The following is a 12795-nucleotide window of genomic DNA, read 5'->3' as shown; positions in this document are numbered from 1 at the left end:
GGTTGTCTCCCTTGTGGCCTTTCCAGGCCATTAAATTTATTTATACAAACATTGATGGCTACATATGTGCATACGTGTTTCTGTAATAACCCCTTATTGGGGAGATTACTTCTTCAGACTAAGAATTACCCTCAGAAGTTCTTGGCCTGAAGACGTAATCTTCCCAATAACGGGTGATTACAGAAACATGTATGCACATATGTAGCCATTAATGTTTGTATGAATAAATTTAATATACCTGCTCTGTTTACTCATTTATCACTTTTTAGTAGACACATGTTGTTTCATTAGATCTACTTCTAGGAAACTAAACTCTACTACCATAATATATATATATAGACACACACACACACACACACACACATACACACACACATATATATATATATATATATATATATATATATATATATATATACACGGGGTCTATATATGTGTGCTGTCTTTAATGAGTCTGGTTTGTGATTGTTAAACGTTCTATTTTATTCGTCTAGTGTATTCTCTATTGCGTGTAGTTGTGTGTATTCATATTAAAAGTTTATAGACATCGTTATCGGTTGGAACATCAGCAAAACAGACCTCCAAATCTCTTCCATGGGTCCTTTCAATGCGTCTTGAAATTAAAAGTGCTTTTTTCTCTAAAAATGAAAACGCTCAGGTGTGAATTATATTTTAATAGAATCATTTATTCCTAGTTGTGTTCCTTTTCAGAGTTGACATGCTTTGTATTAGATTAACTTTTTAAAGTTCTTTCTAAATTCTGTAGGCGTCCGTCAAAAAAACTCGTCCGTCTGCTAACCCGTCACGTGATCTGGTTATAGAACAGAGTCTTAATGCAGTTGGACTCGAGAAGCAAGGGAGATGACAAGCCTCAGAAAATGTAGAGAAAATTTAAACGATTATAAACACGATGATGCCGTCTGCGTTTTTCAATTCCAAGCACAGAAAACAAGTTTAGAAGTAATCAGGATTGGTTTCTATTCCCATGAGCAATCTCTTCTCTAAATAAAACCTTTGAAAGCCAACAATTCTTCATTATGTTGCATGCATACGTAGGTACGTCTTAAGTTAAGCAAAAATCAACCACAAAAAATGCTCACAAACAAGACATGCAAAGCCGACGATAAAAAGAAGGAAACCAAAGTGATTTTGATTTGATTTTCCATTGGAAAAAACCTCAATAGTTCACATGTGCGAAATCTGCATTTTAATTTTGGGTACTTGTGTAGAATTTGAGGTTTCGGGTTTGACTGTAATCTAACGTAAGACGCCGATCAATGCGCGGCATAAGAGCAGACGATAGTTAGGGAAAATATTGGAGAAAAAATCAACGGAACCAGCCGGGAGCTTTTCGACAGTTATTATTTCGATTTTTGTGTAGGCAAAAATTTGGCAATGATCATTTTTTTCTCAAACTTAAATCATATATCGGAATGTTACCCGATTGGGTTGGCAAAATTCCTTCCACATCTGCTGTCTCTTTTCACCACAGTTTGATATCGTCTGATGCAACCGTAGAAAAGTCTACCTAAACTTAAGCGAATATCCCAGCTGTTTTAATTTAATTTAATTTTAAAAAATCAGTTGCACAGCGCCATCTTACATGAAAAACCAAATTTATTACAAGAAAACAATAGCAATAAATATGTTTACTTTAAATTAGTTTCAAAAATAAAGAAAAACTGCAAAAGAATATTATAAAAATACATTTAAAAAGTTTTTTCTAAAAAGAAAACTTTGTTAAAAACATGAAAACAAACTAAAATGGTTTTCTTATTAGTTTTGTTCCATTTTCTTTAACCCAAAAAATTGGTTGAAAAAAATGCGATTAATTTGTTTATTTTTGTTCATTTAAAAAATTTATTACAAGAATAAACAAAAATTGTTACGGTAAGTCGTTGTTATTGTTTTTGATTTTCGTTATATTTTTTCTGGTGATTTTATTACATGTAATTTTTTTTCTGTATTTTCCTTAAGTAGCGTTCTTACGCTTGATAATCGGCGACGCTCGGCGAAAGCTGGCACGATTCGGGCAAAGCTGAACGGTCAGTTAATTAAGTCTGGTTCAACTTCTGTACAAGTACCAAATTTTGTTTAAAGTTAAAATGTCCCACATAATGTTTCGTATACATTTTCTATGTAATGTAATGTGAATTTGATGAAGCTGTAAATGTATTATGTAGATCTTTAAAAGAGGTTAAAAACGGGGGAAAAACATGGACGCCTTCTGACGACAAGCGTTCAACCGGATGTTTGCAAACATTTATGCAAATTGTATTTTTCCAATCTAGAAAGAGAAAACAAAAAATATAGAAAATGCTCTTACGTTTTTGGAATTACGAAAGGGAAAAAAGCAATCTTAAAATTAATTCGATTTTATTTAATTGAATATTTACGCAAATCACTTCTGAGGTCTTTATCGAATAACACCTGAATAAATTTTATGTTAAACGATTTTTCATAAAACTATTTTTCATCGACTTTAGGTAAAATCAATTTCATTTAATTCAAAATCAATTTCAACATTCTCCTTCAGTTTGTCATTTTATTGATTAGAATTATAAAATGGATTACCGATAACGTTTTAATCTTTGATCTTATTTATCGATTTATAGTGCGCACTGTCCTACATTTTTTAGCTTTCAATAATGATCATTCAGTACTTATCAAGACCAAAGGTTACTCGAGGACATGAGTTAATGCAATTATTTTGAACAATTAGTTGGATGGAAAAATCTGATTAGCTGAGAGAATGGCTCTACGGATCTTTGTTATCATTTAACTTGAAAACATTATTTTTTTTTTTTGCGAATCGATGATAGATTAGAAAACATGACGAATTGCAACGTACAATTAATTAAATTTATAAAAACGAATTCCTTAATGTATATAAATTAACTGAGCAAACAGTCACAATTTCTTACCGTGACATTAAGAAATATTAGAGAATGGTTAAATCAAAATAGACAATAGAAATACGCAGCTAGAAGAAGGGGAAATAGGTACCTTCGTATTATTTAAATTCATCGGACAAGTGTTCTCATCTTTAGTGTGATTTTTACAAAGTTTCGGTCGATGAAACCTACGACCTTTTTCATGTGTATCTTGTCTAATTCGGGAATTTTTCCGTCGAACTCGGACGGAATTTCGAGCGAAACCCTTTATTTACTTCACGGGGGTAGCATGTTCTTGTTCCGTTAGCCATGACTGGATAGAGATCCTAAGTAATTCGCAATTGTATTTTACGGTCACCCACACTGAGGATTGAACCCTTTACCTTCGGGAGATAATATCACTTTTTACAATTCATTTTTCCAAGTACTCTAACCACTGCGCAACCAAATTTCTGAGTTGGACGTAAACATTTTCGAGTTCGACAAGATACACCAGCATAAATTACATTCAAGATGAGAACATTAATCCGATAAATCTAAATAATACAAATAACCAATACTTATCTAAAAAATTCAGAAATAAGTAACTTGTTCGATTAATTATAAATTCCGGTTATTTAGAACAATTACAACTTTTTCAAACATAGCTTTATCTTAGAACTATTTTAGCATGTAATCTATATAATTATAAATCTCTAATGATCTTGTAACTGGTGTTGCGACCCAATATCCAGTTTACAACTTCCGGTTGTGCATGCGTATATAAACAAATAATCAACGCGACAATAAAACGTATTGTTTTACTGTGTACGTTTTCTTTTTTCGCGTTTAAATTCTGCAAATAAACAATTGTTAATACTTTCTGCATTTTTTTACATCGTTCATACCCGTATTAGGTTTAAGGTATTTTAACGCAATTGTTTTTAACCTGTTGACAACCATAAGAGCATTTTACAACGGCGATTTACCCACCGCCTTCATTTTTTAAAATTTATTCTCCATTTTTAATACACCTTCCTTAAAAAACACATTTATAGATTTTCTTCTACACTACCAACATAAATAAATAACCCCGAAAAAGATATATATTTTTTAAATTTGCGTTATAAATAAATTATCAACGCGACAATAAAAGGTATTGTTTTACTGTTTACGTTTTCAGTGTCCCAATTGTTTTGTTTTTTTTCGCGTTTAAATTAAAAGATATATGAAAAATTGTAATTTTCATTTAAGTATTATGGTATCTGTTCAGTGCACATTTACCTATAAGTATGGCAAACAACTTATAATTCAATGGTTGTAAGCTTGTTTTTTTTTCAAAAATAAACAAGTATAAACAGAACGACTCATAGAAATCTATCTATATTCTTTTTTCATTTTAATACACTTTCATAGAAATGTTTCTGTTATGTCACCAAAAAAAACTATTTTCCTACGTCACAAGTGTCACGCTCATACATTCATTCCATAGCTAATATAACATACTGACCAAACGGGTCACGGGTAGTCTAGTTTGCGTTAAAATTATAGAAGAAAAATTTCTTAAACAAACAAACACGCATTAACTTTCGTTTAATAGTTAGACTTACAGTGTGTCACAAAAGTACACTCCTCACATTATTGCTCATATTTAAGTATATTTCTGCATAGGACAACACTAATGAAATGACACTTTGACACGATTAAAAGTAGTCTGTGTTCAGTTTATTAACAAAATTAGTATTATTAGTTTCCTCTCCAAATAACTCGATATATAACAATTAAAAGCTAAATCTTTGCTAACAAAAGTGCGTAATGCCTGTTACTCTTCCTCCAATAATGAGACTACTTTATATTATTAGGTCTATATGTGTATAGGCAGCAGGTGCGTTCACATTTGTAGTGTAGCTCTCACACTCTTTTATATTGATAACTGAAAGTTCCAATATGGCACGACATGGCAAAAAAAACTCTCTAACGATCTAGAAAATGTATTGTTTTACTACATGAAAATAGTCAAAGCTACTAGAAGATTACTAACACCCTGATAATGAGCTGCAGCATAGTTGCTTTGATCATACAGTATTTTAAAAGAGCAGGGTACACCCAGAAGATGCCTAGGGTCAGTCGTCCAAAGAAGCTGAGCGCATGTACTGGGCGTCACATCTAAATGCCTCGTTGAAAGGAAGTGGGGAGTTAGCCTATTTGTGCTCAGACCAAACCCTGCATTCTATATCAAATTAGTGTACATAGCAGTCAACACAAGAGAAAGCCTCTTCTGAAGTCGATACATAAGAAAGCCAGCAAACAGTTTGATGAAGACATGTCAACAAAACACATGAATTACTGGAACCATATCCTATGGTCTGATGAGATGAAGATTAATTTGTTTGATTTCAGTGGATTCAAGCTTGTGTGGCAGCGATCAGGTGAGAAGTACAAAAATAACTGTCACGCCTACAGTCAAGCATGGTGGCGGAAATGCCATGGATTCGGGCTGCGTGAGTGCTGCAGGTGTTGAAAAGTTACATTTAATTGAGGGAAACATGAACTCCAACATGTACTATAAAATACTGCAGAAAAGCATGATCCACTCCCTCCAGAAACTGAGTGGCAGGACAGTGTTCCAGCATGACAATGGCCCAAACACACCTACAAAACGACCACTGATTTACTGAAGAGGGTTAGGGTAAATGTGATGGACTGCCCAAGTATGTATCAAAATTTGAACCCAATAGACCATCTTTGAAGTATCCTTAATCGGAAGCTGGAACTGCGCAAACTCTCAAATATACGCCAGCTCCGCAACGTCGTCATGGAGGAGTGAAAGAGCATTCCAGTAGCTACCTGTGAAGCTCTGGTAAACTCCATGCTCAGGAGAGTAAAAAGCTGACAGTTTTTTTTTTAATTACATTTTCACCCCAAACAAGGCATATTGCCACTTTGGTGTAGAGGGCTACTATCAGGGGCAACAACTACTAGGGTACTATGTTGGGATTTGGGCAGCAAGATGTCGGTTCACGTTGCATTTGAATTTCTGCATGTCAGTACAGTTGGGGAAGCAGGGACCTGGAATGGAATTCCAAAGTCTAGCGGTTCTGGGGAAGAAACTGCTGGAGTAGAAGGCTCTCTTACATCTAGGGATCTCTATAGTGTGGGGGTAGGATTTAGCAGCCTGTCGGATTTGTCGAGGGTGGTCACGTCGTGAGGGCACAAGTGCTTGCAGTTCGTCAGAGCATTCACCATTAAAATACTCGTAGAACAGGCAGAGGGATGCAACGCTTCATCGATATGGCAGAGGCTGAAGCTTAGATGCCAGTTCAGAGCCTATCAGATTTTCGACTCTCTTTTGAACCTTGTCAAGGAGCGAGAGACTAGTAGCAGATGCATCAGCCCAAATATGACAGCAATACTCTATACATGGCCGAATGGTGGCCTTATAGAGGTACAAGTTACTTTCGGGTGTTAGTAGTTTTCTAGCACGGTAGAGAGAACCCACCTTCCTTGCAGCGTCCCTGGCGATGCCTTCAATGTAATTGTTCCAACTCATGTTTCCTTTTAAGGTGAAACTAGATATTAGAGCTCAATCAAAATAGCGTAAATTGATTCGCGAATGGTTATTGAAAGAGATTGAGAGTACTGATGAAAATCTGGGGTAACTTGTTGTCATTCTGACTCCAGGTAATTATAGTTCCTTCTCAAAGACAAATCTTTGAATATGGCCTCTACGAAAACTCCGCGGGAGTAATAATAATAACTACGAAATACAAAGGTCTGTGCAAAGATAAAAATTACCGCTAATGTCTAATATATTAAAATTAATGTATTTTATGACTGCTGACATTTTGAACCAATCAATCCGTTAAGAATCAGGTGTTCTTGTTTCATTAGAATTATAAAGCGGCCGTTCATAATGCTTGATCTCAGTGTCAAGTAGCAAACATAACGTTATTGGTGAAACGAACCAAGATTAAATCAAGATAGACAGGAGCGAAGTCTACGAAATGACTTTCAATCTTTCTTGAACTCCGACCTTTGTTTCCAATCAAAATTAGTTGTAGATGTTGCACTTTAAAAGTCTGAAAGAAGAGAAACTACGTTTCTATATACAAAGGTTTTCTTTTTTTCTTTTTCGTTTGATAAGTACCTTCAATATGTCAAAAACGTTCTTTCTTAAATGTCACCCGATTCACTATGTAGGAAAACTAAGCATTCAGAACACACACACACACACACACACACACACACACACACACACACACACACACACACACATATATATATATATATATATATATATATATATATATAGTAAGTTATAAAAATATATGGCAATTAAGCATATAAGCGAGAATGAACGCGGAATATTCTGTGTAGCTTAATTGCCATATATATTTATAACTTACAACATAGCTCTACCTATGTATTGAGCACTGTTGAAATAAATACTAAAAATTTACGCATAAAATTAAAGTTTCATATATAAATTTATGTGATAAAATTAAGTAGTCATATATATATCTATATATATAAAAATGTAAATGTTGGTTCGTTCGGAGTTAATTGTCTAAAACACCACTGGACGGATGGCTTCCACGTTTTGGTATAATATGTTTACTATATCCATGTGTGTTTTTATATATTCCTTTTTAATTATAACATTATACTTAATTTTTCTATGATAAATAGGTGGATTTCTTTTTACCGAGAGGCAATTTTTTTATTTAGGGACAATTATTTATTACCGCTTCCTGTCACGTGACCAGTGTTACAATTTAGCGGTTTTCCTGCTAGATCTGGAGATTTCGTTGACAATCTAGCGGGAAATTCTAGAAAATCTGGAGGTATTTGGCACCCAGACACCCGCATTAGATTGCTTGAAAATACTTTAAAACATAAAATAAACTCATTCATGTAAGTAAAAAAAAATTAGCATTTATTGCCTTTGGTAACAATTATTTATTGATTATTTGTTTTGTTTTTCACCTTTTTTTCGACTAACCATTCTTAAATCTCACTATAAAATCGATTTTTCCAAGTACATTTTAGGTGGGGGGGGGCATTCCAATCTCCCCGAAGGGGTTTGTATTACTGTACACGGGTTTGTATTACTGTACACATAGATTCGAAAAAGTTGTCAAAAAACAAATATATAACAAATAAATGTTATCAAAGGCAAGATAAGTTACTTTTCTGCCAAACTGGCTAGCGATTTTCTGGACATTTCTTTCTCCTGATCTCGCGTTTTTTGTTTTAAATCTCAGTTGACAACATTACATCACTAAAAAATGTGTTTAAAATATCGGTAAATTTTCAATGGGTTTATTGATAATATAATCATGTGATTGAACTTTAATTTGAATTAACCACACGTGGTCGAAAAATGAATGCCGACGCTCAAAGTGTATACACATTTTGATTCCTACCTTTACTTAAAAATTCACCAAAAATCAGAAAATTAACGAATTTTAATGAAAATTGCAGTATTTTTCAAATAATGATCGCAGAATATAATGAACTAATTATTTTTACTTAACTCTTGGTGAAAATGTTTTATTTTGTTTAAACAAAACATACCTTTACTAAAGTTATGGTTTTCAGTAGTAAATAAAAAACGCAAGAATTTATTTTTGCTTCTTTTAAAGCATCGTGATTTGTAACAATAAAAAATAATTTTTACAGTAACATTACGAAAAAAGCCCCTAAAGTCCGTATTAATGTATTCGATATAACTCGAAGAAAAATGAATTATCGGATACTATTCAGGAAATTAAAGATTCAATTAGATTCCTATTTCAGTCACCTAAATTATTTAGGGTGAAATGAGTTTAGGAATTTATAGCCAAACCTAAATTTTTTTTTTGGGGGGGGTACATATCCAGATACGCTACTACAGAACACCGACCACTCTAATTTGTTTGGGGGGAGGGGATGTGATGTTGGGGCGCGCGCCCCCAATGTACAAAGTAAAATCTTCGGAAAATGTTAAATGGTGTTCTAATTGGTAAATGTCGGTGCGTTACTTACGGAAAATTTGAAAATTCGATGTTCCAGGTAAAAAAAAGAAAACAGTTAAATTACCCCCCCCTACTCCAACTTGGTGTGCTTTCCTTTTCTTATTTTATTTCTTTTTCAGCTAATTTTAAATTTTCCACCCAAAAAGCGCTATAGTGTATTTTTGAAAATTAGAAAATTCTATGTCCTGGAAAAAAAATCCCCTCCCCTCAACATAGTTTGCTTGGTGAAGCCGTCGTTTATGCTACAGCGTGCATGCTACAGCATGCATGCGCGTAGCATAAACGGATGCTGCAAAATGGTGGAAAGAAGTTCGTGGGTTCAGGGGTAAATACCATGCAAACGGTAAATTTGCCCCAAGTTTGACTATCAGATTCGTTGTCAGCGACCTCAATTACCTATAAAAAACAAATTAGAGTGGTCGGTGTTCTGTAGTAGCGTATCTGGATAGTTACCTTTTTTTTCTTGCTTAAAAAAATAGCATTAATACAGTAAGTTAGGTAAACTGACTTTTTCGTTTAAAAATGGAATTATTTCCCTTTCGTTATTAACTTTTTTTTTTTTTAATAAATATTTTGTGGGGTTTGTATTACTGTACACATAGATTCGAAAAAGTTGTCCAAAAAGAAATATATAACAAATAAATGTTATCAAAGGCAAGATAAATTACTTTTCTACCAAACTGGATATATTTTTCGTGTTTTTATTCAATGTAACATGTTTATTCAGCTCGAAAACCATACAGTGTTTACCGATGTATTGGAACATTCAAGATGGCATCTGATTCTCTCTTTAACACGGTAAGTGTGGGAAAAGATGTTATAAATAAAAAAACGGATAAAATACTGTTAAAAACTCGCTCAATATATGTTACCGTGACATAGGTTGACATATATTCGGCGGGTTTTTAATAGTATTTTGTATAGTTTGTTTATTTATAACACCATTTTCCATACTTACGGTGTTAAAGAGGGTGTGAGGCGCCATCTTGAATTTTCGAATACATCGGTAAACACTGTATGGTTTTCGAGCTGAATAAATATGTTACATTGAATAAAAACACAAAAAATATATCCAGTTTGGCAGAAAAGTAACGTATCTTGCGTTTGCTAACATTTATTTGTTATATATTTGTTTTTTGACAACTTTTTCGAATCTATGTGTACAGTAATACAAACACCCATTTCGTGTTTTATATACATAAAGTACAATTGTTGAATGTTACTGTTTTGATTATATTCGTTTGGGGGGGCACAATTAAAAAATTAAGAAAGATTAAAATGAAGCAAAATTTAAGTTTCCGTTCCATTTTTACAACAACAGTAAAACAGTGCATACTCAGCAAGTTTTATCGTAATTTATAAGCATATTGAAACACTAAATCAACATTTTATTTATTTGTTTGCATAATTAATGATGGAAGTATTTTTCTGTTTATTTTCTTAACATCTGTTAAAAAAAATAAATAATTTGTTCATTCTCTTGAAAAAAAGAATCAAACTTTTCTCTACTTTCACATGTGTTCCATTTTAACAAACTGAGCCACAGCAACGCGTGGCCGGGTACAGCTAGTATATATATGTATATATATATATATATATATATATATATATATATACATACATATATATATATATATATATATATATATATATATATATCAATGAAAGTCAGCAATTAATACAATTAAGAACAATGAATAATTAAATAATGAAAAAAAATTAGAGAGGAACTGAATGCCTGCTAGACACACTATTCGGTGTCTTTGGTCTCTTTGTACAAGGGTTTGCCACAGGCTCTGCGATTAAAGACAGCTCCTTTCATTTTATGTTGGTTTACGTTACACTAAACCTTCTGCATATCAGTAGAGTCATGGAAACAGGTAGCAGGAAAGGAATTCCAAAGTTTAGCTATTCGAAGGAACGAACTATTAGAATAGAAACTTTCTCGCATTTAGCAGTAAAAAGGGCGTTTTTTTGTTACTGAGCGGGTTTTCGGATTGAACCGATTTCATCAGAGCACATTCCACTAAAATATCTATAAAACAGGCACAGAGATGCAACACTGCGGCGATGGGACAGAGGATGGTGCTTAGTTGACCAAGTGGGCCATGTTAGATTAGAAACTCTTTTTGGACCTTATCCAAGAGGGAGAGGCTGGTGGTAAATGCACCATCCAAGATGCGGCAACAATACTCTATGCATGGATGAATGTTTGCCTTGTAGAAGTACAGGATACTCAGAAGGCTCAAACTATATTTAGTATACATCTAATTATAGCGGATGATTTAATTTTCATTGCAGCCCTTCGTGCCAGACTTTGTCAAAAGACTTTGGATATATCAAGCGTTATAAGCCATGGCTTCGCCCGCCTTATCCAGTGTATGGTATATGCGTTCAGAGATGACTATTAAATTATCTGCAATAGGACGACATTTTCAAAACCTATACTGTTTCTCAGAGAGAAAAGATTTGTTTTTGCGCGGTGGTAGACTAGTACTTGATTAATTAAGGTCTCAAAGATTTAAGCGAAGGCAAGAAAGAGACTGATAGGGCGATAATAGAAAGGGTAAGTCCTTTCACCAGAATTCGTGTGCATTGGTACAACAGAAACCCTTTTCCAGCCATTAGAAAAGCAAGATTCCGCAAGACATTCATTGTAGAGCTGTGAAATTACGGAGGCTATTTCAGTAGTGCATTTCTTAATTAGTATAGCAGGGATGAGATCAGGCTCACACGCGTTGGAGGTGGATAATTTTTTTATGATATCGCGGACATAAGAAGGTGTGATTTTCATATCATCTAGTGTGGCTTAGGGAAAATGCGAGGGAGCTGTTTATTGGCTCTTAGGTTGTTTGAGGAGCGAATCGCCGGGAAAACAGTTTTGCCTTCTTGCTTGCGTGCACGCTATTTCTGGTTGTTGGATTGTGGGAAAATTACTGATTGTCGTTTATTCTCTACATATTATAGATTTTTTAGCAATCAAAGGGTTAATAGAGGACAGCTTCCAATACCAAATGAGCAAGCGTAGAAACGAGAAAGTAACTAAGAGATAATCGAGTAAAAATGATTATACATACTAGCATACCGGCTCCCAGGCTAATAGGCGTCAATAAAGCCGTTTATGCATCAGGAAAAGATAAGTAATTGTGGAAACCTTCTTCTTTCTGGAAGTGGCACAATAGCCATTAGAGAGATCAATGAGGGTCAGATTCCTTATCAGCGCCATCTGTAGCAACAAAAAAGAAATATTAGATGGTCAGTTGCAGAAAAGATATTTTATTGATTTGCTATTCAAAGTTTTCAAAGTGAAACGGGAAGATAAGATGCTCAAATAAAACACACACACCGGAGCAGGGAAAATATTCTTCTACGTTTGTCCTAGAAACAGAAATATTCTACTCCTTAAATTAACCTGCCAAAGGTATAACAATCAGGAGTTTGTTCAGTAAGGATGAGCCAGACCATATGAGGTCAGAAACAACAACCCACATGAGTAACAATATATGTTCATTAAAAATCCTATCAAGTTTTCCGCATTTGCCGTTACTGGTGAACGCACAACATCACAATAAAGTCGGAATCATATCATCAGTCATTTGTTTATCAAGACAAATATATAACACTCATCCACAAATCCACTTCACTATTAGGATCTGCCACTAACATTCACAAACACTGAATAGATCTACAATAAACCTTATTTTTCCGCCAACAATTAAACAATTAAACCGCCATTATCACAAGAATAACAGAGACGGATGAGGAATAATTGATTCTGGAAGAAGAATATAAAGGAAGTAAAGTTGATGAATAAGGAAAAACTCAGGTAATAAAAGTTCGAACCTAAAAAACCTATCAAGCTGTTATCAAAAAATACAATCACTTTTCTTAAGACTTATTTCTAG

Source organism: Euprymna scolopes, chromosome 4 (assembly GCF_053919585.1).
Source record: "Euprymna scolopes isolate OS-2025 chromosome 4, ASM5391958v1, whole genome shotgun sequence".
Lineage (NCBI taxonomy): Eukaryota > Metazoa > Mollusca > Cephalopoda > Sepiida > Sepiolidae > Euprymna > Euprymna scolopes.
This window is presented reverse-complemented; position numbering follows the sequence as displayed.